The 14,363-nt window shown below is 36.6% G+C and overlaps 1 protein-coding gene across 1 annotated transcript in view; it reads right to left on the reverse strand.

The window, feature by feature from the left end:
* Positions 1 to 14,363, reverse strand: part of HNF4G (hepatocyte nuclear factor 4 gamma) — a 62,247-nt gene that overhangs the window by 34,153 nt on the left and 13,731 nt on the right. Inside the window, exon 2 of the mRNA XM_076329525.1 lies at positions 1,397 to 1,502. The gene's annotated coding sequence lies outside the window, so the exon portion shown is untranslated. The remainder of the gene's footprint in view (positions 1 to 1,396; positions 1,503 to 14,363) is intronic.

Here is a 14,363-nt window from a genome sequence, read left to right on the forward strand (position 1 = left end):
AGGCATAAATTTAAGGCTGGCAAGTGGAAAGCTTCTAAACATGGCAGGGTTACGGCACTGTAACAAACCTCCATTTAGGTAGTAGAGGCGAGGAACCTAACTGGTTTTAAGACATGGAGAGAAATTTATGAAAGGTATTATATGGGTTGGTGACATCAGCCAAGCTGATGACTCAGGAGATCTCTTCTAGTCTTATGTTGCTGAACATTTGCATCATTATTTTTTTTTTTTAAAGTGGTCAGTGAACAATATCAAGTGTGTTGTTCTAATTATGAATTAAACAAATATAAATGACAGAAAGTTAACCTTAGTGTGATAAGCAATTAACAGAATTATGCTGTGACTGCAGCTGATACATAATTAACAACTGCTGCAAATGATGTTATCCATCTAATTTGCCCAGATTGGAGGAGCATTATTCTTAGGCATGTTTAGCAAGTTCTGCGGTAATATGCACTTGAGTGAAGTGCTCTTTACTAACGTGTTCAAATTCACAAAGCTGTTATTAGAATTGCAAATAAGATATACACCAGCATCATTTCCTCTGCCCATCATTTTCTCTTCTTTGGAACGATCCTTGACAGAAAATCAAATTGTAACAAGTCCAAAGGATGTTTGCACAAATTGAGCAAAAGTGGTGTTATATAATTAAACAGGGAGAACGTGCAAAAAATCATCCTGATGAATGAAGTGAGACTGAATTCAAAACATGTGAGTTGCTGCTGAGTAGGAAGGAACAAGAATCATGGAGTTCACAGGGGGACAGAGGGAAATGTTCATGGTAGAATTCAGTTAAGGAAGTGGAAAGGGGAAAATATTTTTTGAAGTGTTATATATTTAAGGCCCAGAACTGAAGAATATCTGATCATTCAAAGCCTAATGAAATCAGTAGAAAAAAATCATCAAGGATCAAAAAATCCTTTTCAAGGACTGGGTCTTCAAGGTCAATACATGTTGGAGTTGCAAAGTCCTTAATTAGCTGATTAAAGCATACCAATTAAAAAAAGGAAGAAGAAACTAGTGGTTCACAGGGCTTCTGTTCATCTTTCCTAGAAGGATATTGGAAAATCTGGGCAACTGGAGAAAGTAATAAGATATGACGAGGGAGCAGTTGCCTTATAAGGAGCACACACAGCCTTAGGTGAACAACATAATGATATCATTTGGCAAAAATCTTTGGGGTGTGCATACCTTCCACCAACCTACCAGCAGTTTCTCCAATTTCATAGGTATTTATGTGACTTTCAGGAGCACATGAAACTGTTGGATCTTTCTAACACTTGCATCTCCAAAAGATCATCATTTTCTGAGAGTGGTGTGTTGAAATAGGACAGCTAATGATATAGTCTTTAATAAGCAAGGAGGTTATTGAAGCACGCAGCAAAACTTTACTTACATTCAAAAAAGAAAACAACAGAGTACAGAAGCTTCAGTTCTCCATATACAGATGAGGGAAGGCTGATTTCCTAGGCTGCGTTTCCATCCTCACCTCTAGGTAATACCTGCAGCCAATGAGAGTAAAATAAAAGCTAAGCTACCGGCAATGCAAACCAACTATGCTCCTAAAGAAAATTCTTATTTGGATTATAAAGGTTGAGAATACAGTGCTTTCATGCAAGGTACAAAGGCATTTCTGAAGATTAAAGAAACTTCAAGAAAATGCTTAAGTCATCAGACAATGTTGATGCCAGATTTTCTTCCACTTGTAGAATAAAAAAGCATAGCATTTATACAATGTCTTGAAATACTATCTGGAAGGATTACATATAGGGAATAAGAGACAAAATGGTTTTTAAGACTGTGGAACCGTTGACATAGAAGCGTATGAATAAAAGATTCCTTGCTCTTTGGATGAGACTAATGTTTTGGTACTGGGTAAACTACACAGTAAAACAGGATTTGTAGTAGAAAAGCCTGAAAGAAAAATAAATTTAATTTGACTATGTGGAGAGGATTTCAAGAAGGACGAAGGCATGAAGGAAACAAAGGGACATTTTGTAGCAACCTTGAGAACTACTTTACAACTCTTGCAGTCGGCCTCATTGACTTTTCTTGGGTGAACTGCACTTTTAAATGCTAAGCTTTAGCTGGGCAGTCACCATCTTTTTTTTGTTTTATGTATATTTATGTCAATGCTACCTATTAATTCTATACATTTATATATGTGTAATCTCTACATTTATGAGCATTTCTTAAATACAAATAAAATATACACTGGCCACTCCCAAAATTCTGAAAGACAATTTTTTTTCTGCATCCCAAATGTTACTCCCTAATATTAAGATCCAAATATGAGCATGTCATTTTTAGGTTTTCCTATTTAAAAAAAAAATAAAGTAAATCCACTGGCTTCAGCTAAGACAGCACTCTTTGCTTTGCTTTTTACTTTACTGAAAACATTATGGGTCATACATTGTTCTTTCCCTTGGAAGAAACTGACAACACAGAAAATCACTTCTAGACACCAGGGATGAAACTAGCTCCCCTTATTTAGATACAACAGGACTTTAGTCAAGAACAGAGATTCTTACAGTCTAAATTGTAGGTCTGCTGAGAGACTACATTCTTTATTAATCTTGTAAACTGCAGTGCATGCAAAATAGAAAGCAGTAAAATTATTAGCCCATCAGTATTTTCTGTCCTCAGAAGTGATAATGCTACACCAGTATACCACACTGATTCTGGCAGTATCAGAAACGAAAGTGTTTTATTTAATAGTTAAATATATATAAAATTAATTCTTATCTGCATATTTTTACATGTAGAACCTGGATCAGAGACATACCGTTTGGCTAATTGTGGAGGAAAAAAGCACTGCTTGTAATGACACACTGTCTCCCACTGGGGCCACTATAAAGGCACATAAAAATCATCAGCTGTACTAAAGTGAGGATGAAGCCTAGAAATGGATCTGTTCTTGAAGTCCCACTGTGCCCCTCTCCCTACCCTCGCTTATCTATGCAAGGTAAATTAGTCTCTCTATCATCCATGATGAGGAAAAGTTAGAATCTTTATGGGAAGCACACACTTTTTTACATACCTCTCTCTGTTCTACATTTTCAGAACTCCCTTACACACCTAATCCTATAGCCGTTAGTAAGGCAATAAAAGGACATAAAATGAGCAAAGAGCAATAAAGCAATCATATCCCAGCATGTTTATTTAGTCGTGGTCCTTAATGACGGAGACCTTCGTACCCAGTGATACATGGAGCTGCTACTAGTTCTCCTCTGTCTCAAACCCCTGGTTATCATTACTCTCAGACTTATGCCTAATGTTTTAAAGCCCGCTTCACACAAACCATGCAAAAAAACCCAACAAAACCCTCACAGAAAGAAAGATTATTTTTATGGGGAAAAAAAAAAAAACTTTGCAAATTCAGCCCAAATCCATTTTCTTTTAGAGCAATACTGAAAGAGTTGAGTTAGGGGAGGCAGAAAGGTGGAAGAAGTGAACATGAGGTCTGCCTCATCAGATGGGTACAGGCTGCACTTCTGCTGCCCATACTCTGACTCGGCTGGACATGAGTTAGATGCAATGCAAAATTTGCATAGCTGCACTGAGGTCGTGTTAAGATGTGTTAATGTGCGCCTTAGCCTTCGAGTGCACTGTCTAAATTAGGTACATAAACCAGCTGAAACACCAAACAGAGCTTGGTGGCTGTTGCTTAATATTAAAATGTAGACATATCCTTAGTGGTAAGAAAGGTATTTAAAATCTAACCATGTACTTGTGAATCTGATGGCAAACTAGACTTTCCTCTCCTCAAAATACTTGACAGTCAAATTTAAGCTGTCCTAACTATAGCATATTGCGATTATTTTTACAATCACTTCTATGTCGATGTAAAATCCGTTCCTTTAACATACCACATCTCTTCAATTTAAAGAGCTATAGTTATGTATTAACTATTTAAGTAGAGTTTCCTCTATCTTTACTTCACCATTTATATTATTCTCTAAGAAGCTTTAAGAAACATAATTCCCATAAGGGGACATTCTGATAATGTACACTGACTTCTGAGTAACACTGAAAAGTGCAATTTGATCCAGTTATTCCTAATGGGGACCAAGAACGTGTTCTTGTCCTTCAGAAGAACCCATTTTGATTTAAAAATGGCCAGTAACAATCTACCAAAAAATCTAGGAACCAATCACAGCCCAGTGATTGGTCACAGTCACAATTACAGTCACAGCCAAAATACAGTAACTTACTTCCAGTTTGGATATTTCTAGTTTCACCTTTCCAACATCCCCGGTTGGTTGGTTGTTTTTTACCTATTTGTGAAAATAAATAAATTTTATTTTTTTAGGGTTGCCTCTTTGTGTCATGTAAAATGTCTGCAGAGACACTTTACTTTCACCTCACCCATGTGCCGTGTATGTTCCAGTCTTTTCTTCTCGATAACGTTTCTCTCGTTCTTTTTCTACTGTCCCCCTGGCTCCTTTTCAGTCAATCTCCTCTCTTTGATTTTGTAATTTTGTTTAATTAGTTCCCTATGTATAAAAATCACTTCAACATAATAAAAAAATATGTATCATTAAGCCAACATGTCTTTAGACTACTACTGAAATTAGAGAAATTCTTTCATGGAACCATTTTTCAGGATCAAAAAATCATAATATTTCTGAACCTGGAAGAGGCCACTGTTGGATTTCTTATTACGTTGTACTAAAATGTCAGCAGATTTTACTTTTTGTTCTTTAAAACCTTCATAACAGATGTTTATAAAATGCCTGTGAGTGCTGTTATGCATTCCCTGTGGCAATTTGAACAGGATTGGTCTTTGAATCCCTTCCTTTTTAGTCTGAAAAAAAGATTGGAATTTTCTTTTAAATAATTTGGGGGGTTTTAAACTGCATTTCCCCTGCTGTAGGACACACCTGTTGCATTGCTTGTTCTTCTCTTGCTCTCTCCATCTTCTCTAGATTTTTCCAGAGCTATTCCCTCTTTCGGTTAGCCTTTTGTCAGAGAGATTGTTTTTACTATTTTCAGCAGTGGTTTGTTCCTCTTCTGTGAGCTCTGGGAACCTGTCCTCTTTCAAATCGGGATGAACTGCACAAATGTGGAAGCCCAGCCATAAACTAGCAACTGCTCAGAACAAATAAATTACGTTACCCAGATAACGTGATATGTTGCCTTAATATTGTAAGCAAAACACACAACAGGTTGTGTTTGCACAAGCAAGTGCACGTGATACATAGAAAATGCATATAGCTTGGCAACATTCTTCAAATAGCATGCTCTAAATAGAAAAGTTGGTCAAAAACTACTCAGAGGAAAAAATTCCCCTTTTCATTTGAATTTTCAAGTGTCCAAACAGAATGCTATTGTGCAAAAAATGGCTTGCTGAAATAAAAACACAATAAAAAAGAGCTATGTGTTGAATTATTTCATTGAGCCAGGATCCAAAGTAAAGCACTGTGTATAAATCACATCATTTTGCTTAAAAGCAGAGGAGAACAAAACATGGGCAGATAGAGGAAAAAAAAGACGAAGAAAATCATGGGAGAAAACCAAAACAAAAGTGTCCCTTTCAGGATGACTGAATTTTGTTTAATCCATATTTTACTCTCTGCTACATAATTTTACATTCTTGACAAAGTGTCAGGCAATTGGAAGAGGGTTGGAAAAACACATGCAGCTTTTTGTCAACTTTATGCCTCCCTAAATTTAGAAGACTTTTCTGAATAAAGAAACTAAAACTAAATCAGGAAACAGCATCAATAATGGGGTCTGAATTATCCAGCAATAAAAAACCTGAAAACATTTTTAATATATTTAAATAGAATTTTTGTAACATAAATAGTGGCAACAAGACTTGACTGGCAACGAAAAAAAAAGTGATTTGTAGCTGACTTACATAGATGACCTTTTAAAAAAAAAATTACACTGCCTATATATACTGTGGCTTGTTTACTTACATGTTTAAACTATTGTAAGAACACATAGTTAAAATGTGGCCAACGTACTTTACCTAATCTTAATAGCAAAAGCTGGCACTGAAGTCTTGGATAAGCAAATATATTCACATTAATAGTTACAATTTTAGTTTCCAGAATGAAAATCAATGCCAATTTACCTGGATACTGTAAATAAATTAACAAAATATACAGAAAAATTAATGTCCACAGATTTATATTACAATTTTATTTTGATCACACATATATAGTGCACTTTTGTGTATATAGAGAGATAGAGAGAAAGAGAAGGTTATACAGTTTGGCTTAGGGACAATTTTATGAGAGAGTCACGTTTAAATGCAATATAATTATCTTTAAGAAAATATGCTGATAAGTTAAAAAGTTGAAAAATGTGCATTTATATAAATATAACAGATTTAAGTCTGGGTTTTCTATGAAGAAAACTTCCAGAATTCTGTAAACATTCACCATACTAATTCTTTGGTCACTAGAGTAATATCATCAGAGATACCTGACAAGAATGACAACTACTAGGCTAAGTCAAAAATTTGGTTAATATACACAATTTTTCTGAAAAGGCATCCACAAAATAATGGCACTGAAAAATGAAAAAAAGAGGGAGCAAGCTGTTTCTCAAAATCAACAAAACATTAGTTAATCCAAATATGAAAAATTCTTAATCAAAGTTTAAAAAAAGTCCTTTAAAACTTCAGCAAATTAAAAAATTTTCTACCTAGCTCTAACAAATGTTAGATGCAACACTGAACCCAGGTTCATATTTACATCCATTTCTGCCAATTCTTTACCTCTTCTCTACGAAATAACATACTAGGTCCAGAGTAGCAGCACAGTGCAGTCCACCTGCCCAGCTAGCCAACAAGATTAATCTTTTTTCACTTTGGGAACTTGTGACCAGCAAGGAGCAGAATGATCGACCAGCTTTTTTACAACCTCTGGATGGTATAAATCATGCCTCACCTTACAAGTCACTCAAGCCCCTGAAATTTTTCATTCTGTTACCCTTTCATGTCAGTCCTCTTGTTCCTTACCCTTTTCAATCTTATTAGGCTTTTATTTTCCTATGTTAATGAACATAGGCTTTTACCACTCACTCTGACAAGTTCATCAGTGAAACCATTGCTCATCAGAGGTATGCAAAAGCAAATGATATTAATTGTACCAGAAGTGTTAGTAGATTGTTGCTTTATCAAGCCACTCCTCTTGATTTTCCAACATATCTGCATTAAGCTAAGCAAATATGATCACACAATAAACTTCCAATATTTAACTGAATGTACAGTGTACCACTCAGTAACCAAATCCACACACAAAATGTGCAAATTATTACAAAGCAGCACTACATCTGAAACAATAGCAACATGCACTAGCTCCCAGATAGCACTAGGGGACAAAGGACACAATCCCTTTCAGTCTTAAAAAAAAGTATATCATTCAGGATACTTCCTTTAAACAAGCCTGTGAGGAAAGCTATCTAAAACTCTTAGTAATATGTAGAACTATAAAAGATATTTGAGGCTAGAAATAGTAGTAAATCTAGAAATAGAATCAGATCACGGCTTGATGGCAAGCCTGATAGAAGATAATCAAATTTTAGTCAGACAAAGAAAAGAAATTTTGCAGTTGTTTTACGCCATAAAAATATTTATTAATGTGTTTATAGGTTGCCATTGATTTTAGCTGAAACATTCCATTAATTATTGGAAGACATGGTATAGAAAACTTTGTGCAAAGCAGTAGCTAGTCTCCAGGAAATTAAATAAAATGATGAGATGAGATGAGATGAGATGAGATGAGATGAGATGATGAGACAAGACTAGATGAGATGAAACAAAAAGAAACGAGAAGAAACAGTGAGATAGACCAGTCTACCGATATTCGTTTCATAGAGAACGTTCTGTCCCCACCAGTTCTAAAAACTGAAGAAGGTGGTGAGCAGAGAGATCTTAGACCTGCTTATAACTCATCTTCTTAACAAAACATCAGTGGACAAACTGAAATGAGAAGCACACACAAACCACAGACCAGCAGAAGATCAAGTACCCCCATAAAAAGGAGCTGCAGAGATTTTTCAGATGTATTGAGGCACCTTAAGATACAAATACGCACTGTCAGAGAACCCACGGCTCTTGATAATGGCTGGCCTCATCCTGTTGGGAACCAGCATGCTGAAAAGCATGATTCTGAACTGAGAGTAAAAGAGGGAAGGACAGGATCGCTGGCATTCAGAAGAGGCTGAGTAAGATCAGGTATCTTGTACAGAGACTCCTCCAAACCAAAGAGGATTCCCTCCTACACACACACGTAGCCACAGTATTTACTGTACCACCATTCTCAACAGGAAAGAGAACCAGCAACCGCAACTATTTCTGATGGGTTTGATTGCCTTGTTCCTTTTTGCTGGCAGACAATATGATGAGTTTACAGACAATGTGTACGATAGGTAGTCTGTATTTCACTGTATGTCTACTTGAATCTTTTGATGCATGAATCCCTTTGAAAATCTAACCCAAGTATTCCCTACAGAAGTGCAATGATAAGAGTTTGTATTTGCTAGACCTTTTTTTGTGTTGAGCTCATCAGTTGTCAATTAACTGTAAATTATTAAGGCAATCATAAATGCTACCAGGCAATCCTTAGAGATCAGTTCCGGGTGAACATGAAATCTGTTTTATGAAAAAAAGTCTTGGAAAATATAAACATCAACTGATTAACTTGAAAATGCCTTTTTTGTAGTAGACATATTGTGAAAAAAGAGCCCAAGTTTGGGCTTTGGGTTTTTTTAATTCTGCATGGATAGGAGTTTCATGGGCAATGTATGCAACTAACAAGTCTAAAATAAATACATGATAAATTTTTATTTAAATGCCTCTAAATCAATTGAAATAACTGAAATAATTTTAAATATTTGCAATTATTAACTAAACCCATTTTTCCCCCAAATTGGTTTCCATGTATCTGAACTGCATGTGACTGTACTATCAGCCACATTCTGCTATACTAAGACAACACAGCCAGTAGCAATTGAGAAAACACATTATACATAGCACTTAGTTTGCCATGAAATTCTAGATGAGTTAATGATAGATAATGGCCTACAATTCATGTGTGACTTATTTTAGCAAATCTCACTGATACAGCAATTCAAGCGCACTGCATCAAGGCTGCACTAAGTATAATCAAATGGACCTGCAGAAAAATCAGCAGAAATTATAAAACACTTAATAGAAAAGAAAGTGACATGCTTAGAAGTCCCATGAACTCAGTGTTGTTTAACTGGTTTAACACATCTGTTTTATTAGGTTTTCCAGTACAGAGTTTGTGGAGAAAAGAACTAAAGTGTCAGTACTCATTAGTACCCTGCTCCTTACCCAAAGCTATTGAAATCATTACAAAAACCTGTCCAGTATCACTGTGATGGCTGCCATCTTGACTGACACTAAAATGATGTCTAAAAGGTATCTTCGCAAGCTCTCTTTCATCTTTTTAAGTGGGTTACCAGGTCCACATCCAATACTCAAGATGTGGATGCACACTAGATGTACCCTGTGGCCGTAGGTCTGCAGCAACAACAAACTTTGCAGCCTCATGAATCAACCCCTTTCGAGAAGCCCTGATGAATATATTGAACAACAGAAGTCCCAGGAATATCTGTTTATCTGGACAGGTCTATGTGTGACTTCATTAGCAATTTCCTTTCATTACAAAAGCTAACCTTAAACCTAATCCTAGCCCTAGTCTTTGTTTTCTATCTATTAAACAATCATTAATCCAGGAAAAATCCCTCCATCTTAACCCATGATAGCTTTGTTTCTTTAAGTGCCTTTTCGAGGAAATTTGCAAAAGGCTTTTTGGAAAATTAACTATACTGTGACAATGTCTAAAATCACAACCAGAAAGCACTTCAACGTTCCTAAGCCTGACATACCCCAGCTTTGCTACATGTTGTATTGGGATGAGGTCTGGAAAGGCACCAGCCCCGTTGCTTCCCTCTCACTGGCCTTGTCAGCAGGAGAGGAGCTATGGCATTTGCTTGCTCTCTCAGGACAGGACAATCAGGGACCAGGACACAGGGAGCACACAACACCAGGAGGTCCACTGAGGCACACCTATGTCAATAACTTGTCCTTTTCCCTATACTTAGTGACTCCTTGAAAGAACTGCAAGCCTATAGAGTGTTCACTCCTGCTGCAAAAATTCTTTTTATTAGAGATTTAAACATCTTTTTTCTGCGTCGAGCTCACACTGTACTTCCTCAGATTTCATCTGCAGCCCTTTTTAGAAAAAATGAAAAAAAAAAAATTGCACGGTATTTACCATTTTCCATGACATTCTGGTCCTTTGATACAGGGGTATAGGGTGACATAACAGACACAGACTAGTGAGATAGATTAGTAAATATGAATCGTTCTGTAACAAGATAGTTGAAATAATAATGGTTTCAAATACCTTCCTACTTGTGAACAGCGTGAAAGTAACGCCTGTTTTACCAGTACTATGTGCAAGAACCTCATGTGGAAAAGTTGAACAGGTGAGACAGAAAACTTTTAAGGTAGAGCAAGAAGAATCCTGGTTCCTTGTCTCCTGCCGCCCTGCAGACGGTCCCCACACTGCCACAGGAAACCATCACCTCACTGCCGGTCACCCCACATGCGGCCCACCCACCTCGGGCTCTAGATGGCAGATCTCTCTCTGCAGCCACTGCCAAACAGAGCAGTGATAACGGACTCACCCGAAAACAAAAAAATCCATTCTGTGATCAAAAAGCCATAGAAGTCCACAAATAACAGACGCTGGAGCAGTCAGTAGAAACGTATCTGATCATTAACAAACATCTGCATTCATTTGTGGTGGAAGGTCCATTTTTTATATGGTGCATGTTATTTCATTTTTGTGGTTTGGGGATGTTTGGGAAATACTGAACCAAAGTGAAGTAAAATACACATGCAAAAGCCCAAACAGATACCAGAGAACTTGAAACACCTTTTGCTATGAAAAATATAAATAAAAATTCAGGAAACACATAATCGGGCAGAAAAGACATTGGAGTAAGATCTGTCTTAAGAGATCTGGCAAAACTAGCCTATTTCCACAATAAAATATAGCCTGAAGCATAAATGATACCATTATTTAGTTTTCTCTACCATCTTTATTCACCTAATAGCAATACAAATCTGTGTAACTGTGTAGATACAGAGATCTCTTGTGTAATCATATTGCCTAAGTATATGCTTTTAATTAATAAACAGCAGGCATAATAATTATCTAAAGCTCAATTACTGGTTTTACTTTATATTACGCGTCCATTCTCTTCAACGAAAATAAACAGGAACAACAGAAATGTCTTTGCCCTTCTGCTACTATTTCAGTGGAAATCTAAAGATTCAGGGCTTTTTAGACTCACTTTTTATAAATTACATGGTTTGACATAATTTAGTTAATTCACATACATAAAGATTGGCTCTCTACGGAAATGTCAGCTTTGGTAGCACTGGCCACTTCTCAATACTTTATCTAGATAAAGAGAATAAAACAGTTCAAACTATCTTATTAACAACTCGCCTACGAAAAGTGTGCATCAAAATCTAACACCAACACACCATTTCTTCCAAGATCAGACATTATTTTCACCGAAAGAAAAATTATCTCTAAGAATATGTGTAACAGTGCCCTCTGGTGAGTATGTGCCCAAGCAATTCGCTTTCATCATAAGGGTAAAGAGAGAGAGTTTGTGGCAGGGCTGATAAATAATTCGGGCAATTTTGCAAACTGAATTATGGTATCACTATTTAAAACCAGCAATGAAGAAGTTAGGTGTTTTGAGATTATAATTACTTCATGCAATTGGTTTATGTTCATTTTTTTAAATGTAAACTTGCATGAAGAAAGAGACAGTAGCCTTGACTAGGTGAAGATTTATGAGTGCTATAGACAGCATAGCTATTTTATGGCTGAGAATGTAATAGAACCTAAGCAAATACTGATAAGTCCTCTATTCTTCTGAGAAGTATCCACCCATCAAGTATCCTGACACTGGAAAGCCCCACAGTTTTGATAAGAATAAAGACAAGCTAACTGTAGAAAACAACTTCATTTCTTACGTCAGTTGAAAACATTCATCAAATGTTTTGTGGCCAAGGGCTGTGTCTTCCTCCATTACTGGACAATGACCACTGCATTTTCAATCCTACTGAAATGTGTACATATATATATGTAAAATTTATATATACACACACATAAAATACATGTCTATATATGTATGCATGTATGTGTGTATATATACACATAAAAATTAAGTTAAAATATTGGAGGGATTTGTTATTGAACCAAGGAGTAAAAGTCTACTTTCAAAAGGTTTAATTGTCAAACAAAACAAAAGGTACTTCATAAAAAAATAGTTGATATGAAATTGGAGTAGTTGAGGCCTCAAAATACCATTCTGGTCTAGTTTATTACCTACTATCTGGGGTGAAACCAAGAGTAGCTTTACTGGGAGTGTCACGCACCTTCATCAGTACCTCCCAGGGATCACATATGGTCCATCTCTCGGAGAGGTACTTCTAGCCTCCACAGTGCAACCTAAACTACAGCAGAGTTCTCATAAAGGCAGGAAGACTTAGGGAAGTTACCAACGGTGTTTGTATCTATGATGTTTGTACTACATAAGAATGAGAAAGTGAATTTAATGAAGATACTACCTTACTCAACCTACCTATTTCTTATGACAATCACTCTTCTCACTCATATTAAATATGCCTCATCACCCTCTTGTTCTAACTGTGGTGACTAATTAACTACATGGTTTTTAAGGAAGGAACTTGGCCGTCTCATTCGGTTGTTTAACAAATAACCAGCTGTCCCCAGAGGACTCAAAGGAGTCACTTCCAGCCAAGTTCCTTTGGGCCAGGTATAAACATCAAACAAAAACCCACCTCAGCAGGTGGAAGCAAGAAGCGTGGGAGGACAGGATTGGTAAAATCTCATCAGCAAATAAAAACTCTGACTTCTACATTATTTTGCAATGTTCAGTCAACTTATTATAGAGACTGTGATGGTTACAGCAGATATTGTAGGTCTTGATTATACTATATGGCTTGTCAAAGTTACACATTAGCCTCCTTTAATACCTGTGATTTACTTAACACCTCCAAACATCCAGCCATCAGCTTTCCCAAAACAGAAGCACTGGTACTCTCCAAAGAGGACAAGCTAAATAATTTTATACCCCCAAAAATAAAGTGTGGTATATTGTAAACAACAAAAAATTACAGTACTTTAAAAAGTTAAAAGTTCTCCCTCCTTTCCAAATTGTCACCCTGGCAAACACGCGGATTGAATAAACTCTGTTTTTCAAAATCTAACCCATTTTTGCTAGAAAACTCCACATGTGGAAAATGAAGCTGATTTGATTTGTTTTGGCAAATAAAGAAGGGAAGGGGCTGTGAAAGTCAGGTCTGCAGTAGAAATATTAACGTTACTGATAATACTTTAGCAAGCACTAAAAATCCTAGAGCAAAGGCTACCTTTTTATTATGGCAGCAAACAGCATTCAGCCTCATGAGGCCAACAAGCATCACATAGTTGTGGTTCATAGTATAGTACATACAAAACATAGTATAGCACATACAAAACATAGTAATGGTTCAGATCAGTTTGGGGTCTTCTCTGAACCTCAGATGTAGGGTAAGTTAGAAGTCAGCAAATTAAATTACTGACTTTTAAACTTTCCCATCATATATTTTTGTATAGCTGAATGGATACTTCTAAATTAAGGCAGCTGTCAACATAAGACTTTATCCAGCAGCAAAATGGAAGAGTGAAACTATAGTGTAAGTTGTCACCACTTGCTTATGCGAGGAAGAGAGGTAAGAGCTCAGTGCAGCCACATTACGTTAAGTGTTTCTCACTGGTGAAGTAATTGGTAGCTGAAAGTGCCAGGATGAGAATGTAGTTATTTTGTGCCAGATCGATAATTTTGGTAGAGTGAAAAAAGTTATCCAGGGTAGCTGTAAACAGTACTGCATGGGAATCTAGTGGAAGTAACACAGAAACTTAAAAGCAAACAAATATGAAAAAGCACAGTTCTGCAGAAAACCTTAGCAAATTGACAAAACCTGACAAATTTGTTACAGTCCTCGTAAGTTCAAAGTCAATGAGATTTGACTGTAATGGACATTTTTTTCAGGTACTAAAAGCAAGAACATAAAAAAGTTGGAAATACTGTCCTGCTTGGGGGTTCAGCCCAGGCTTGTTCCACTTGCTACAAAGCTCCGTGTTCCCTAGGGCACAACGCACTCCCTTGTGTGCCACCAAGGCCACTGCCCGCGCTTTCTCCCTGAGCGTTTGTAAAAGAGTTAAAGGAAGCTTTACTGAAATTAACTCCTTATTAACCAAAGGCAAAATAATTCTCTCTGTTCCAGC

This window comes from Aptenodytes patagonicus, chromosome 2 (assembly GCF_965638725.1).
Source record: "Aptenodytes patagonicus chromosome 2, bAptPat1.pri.cur, whole genome shotgun sequence".
NCBI lineage: Eukaryota > Metazoa > Chordata > Aves > Sphenisciformes > Spheniscidae > Aptenodytes > Aptenodytes patagonicus.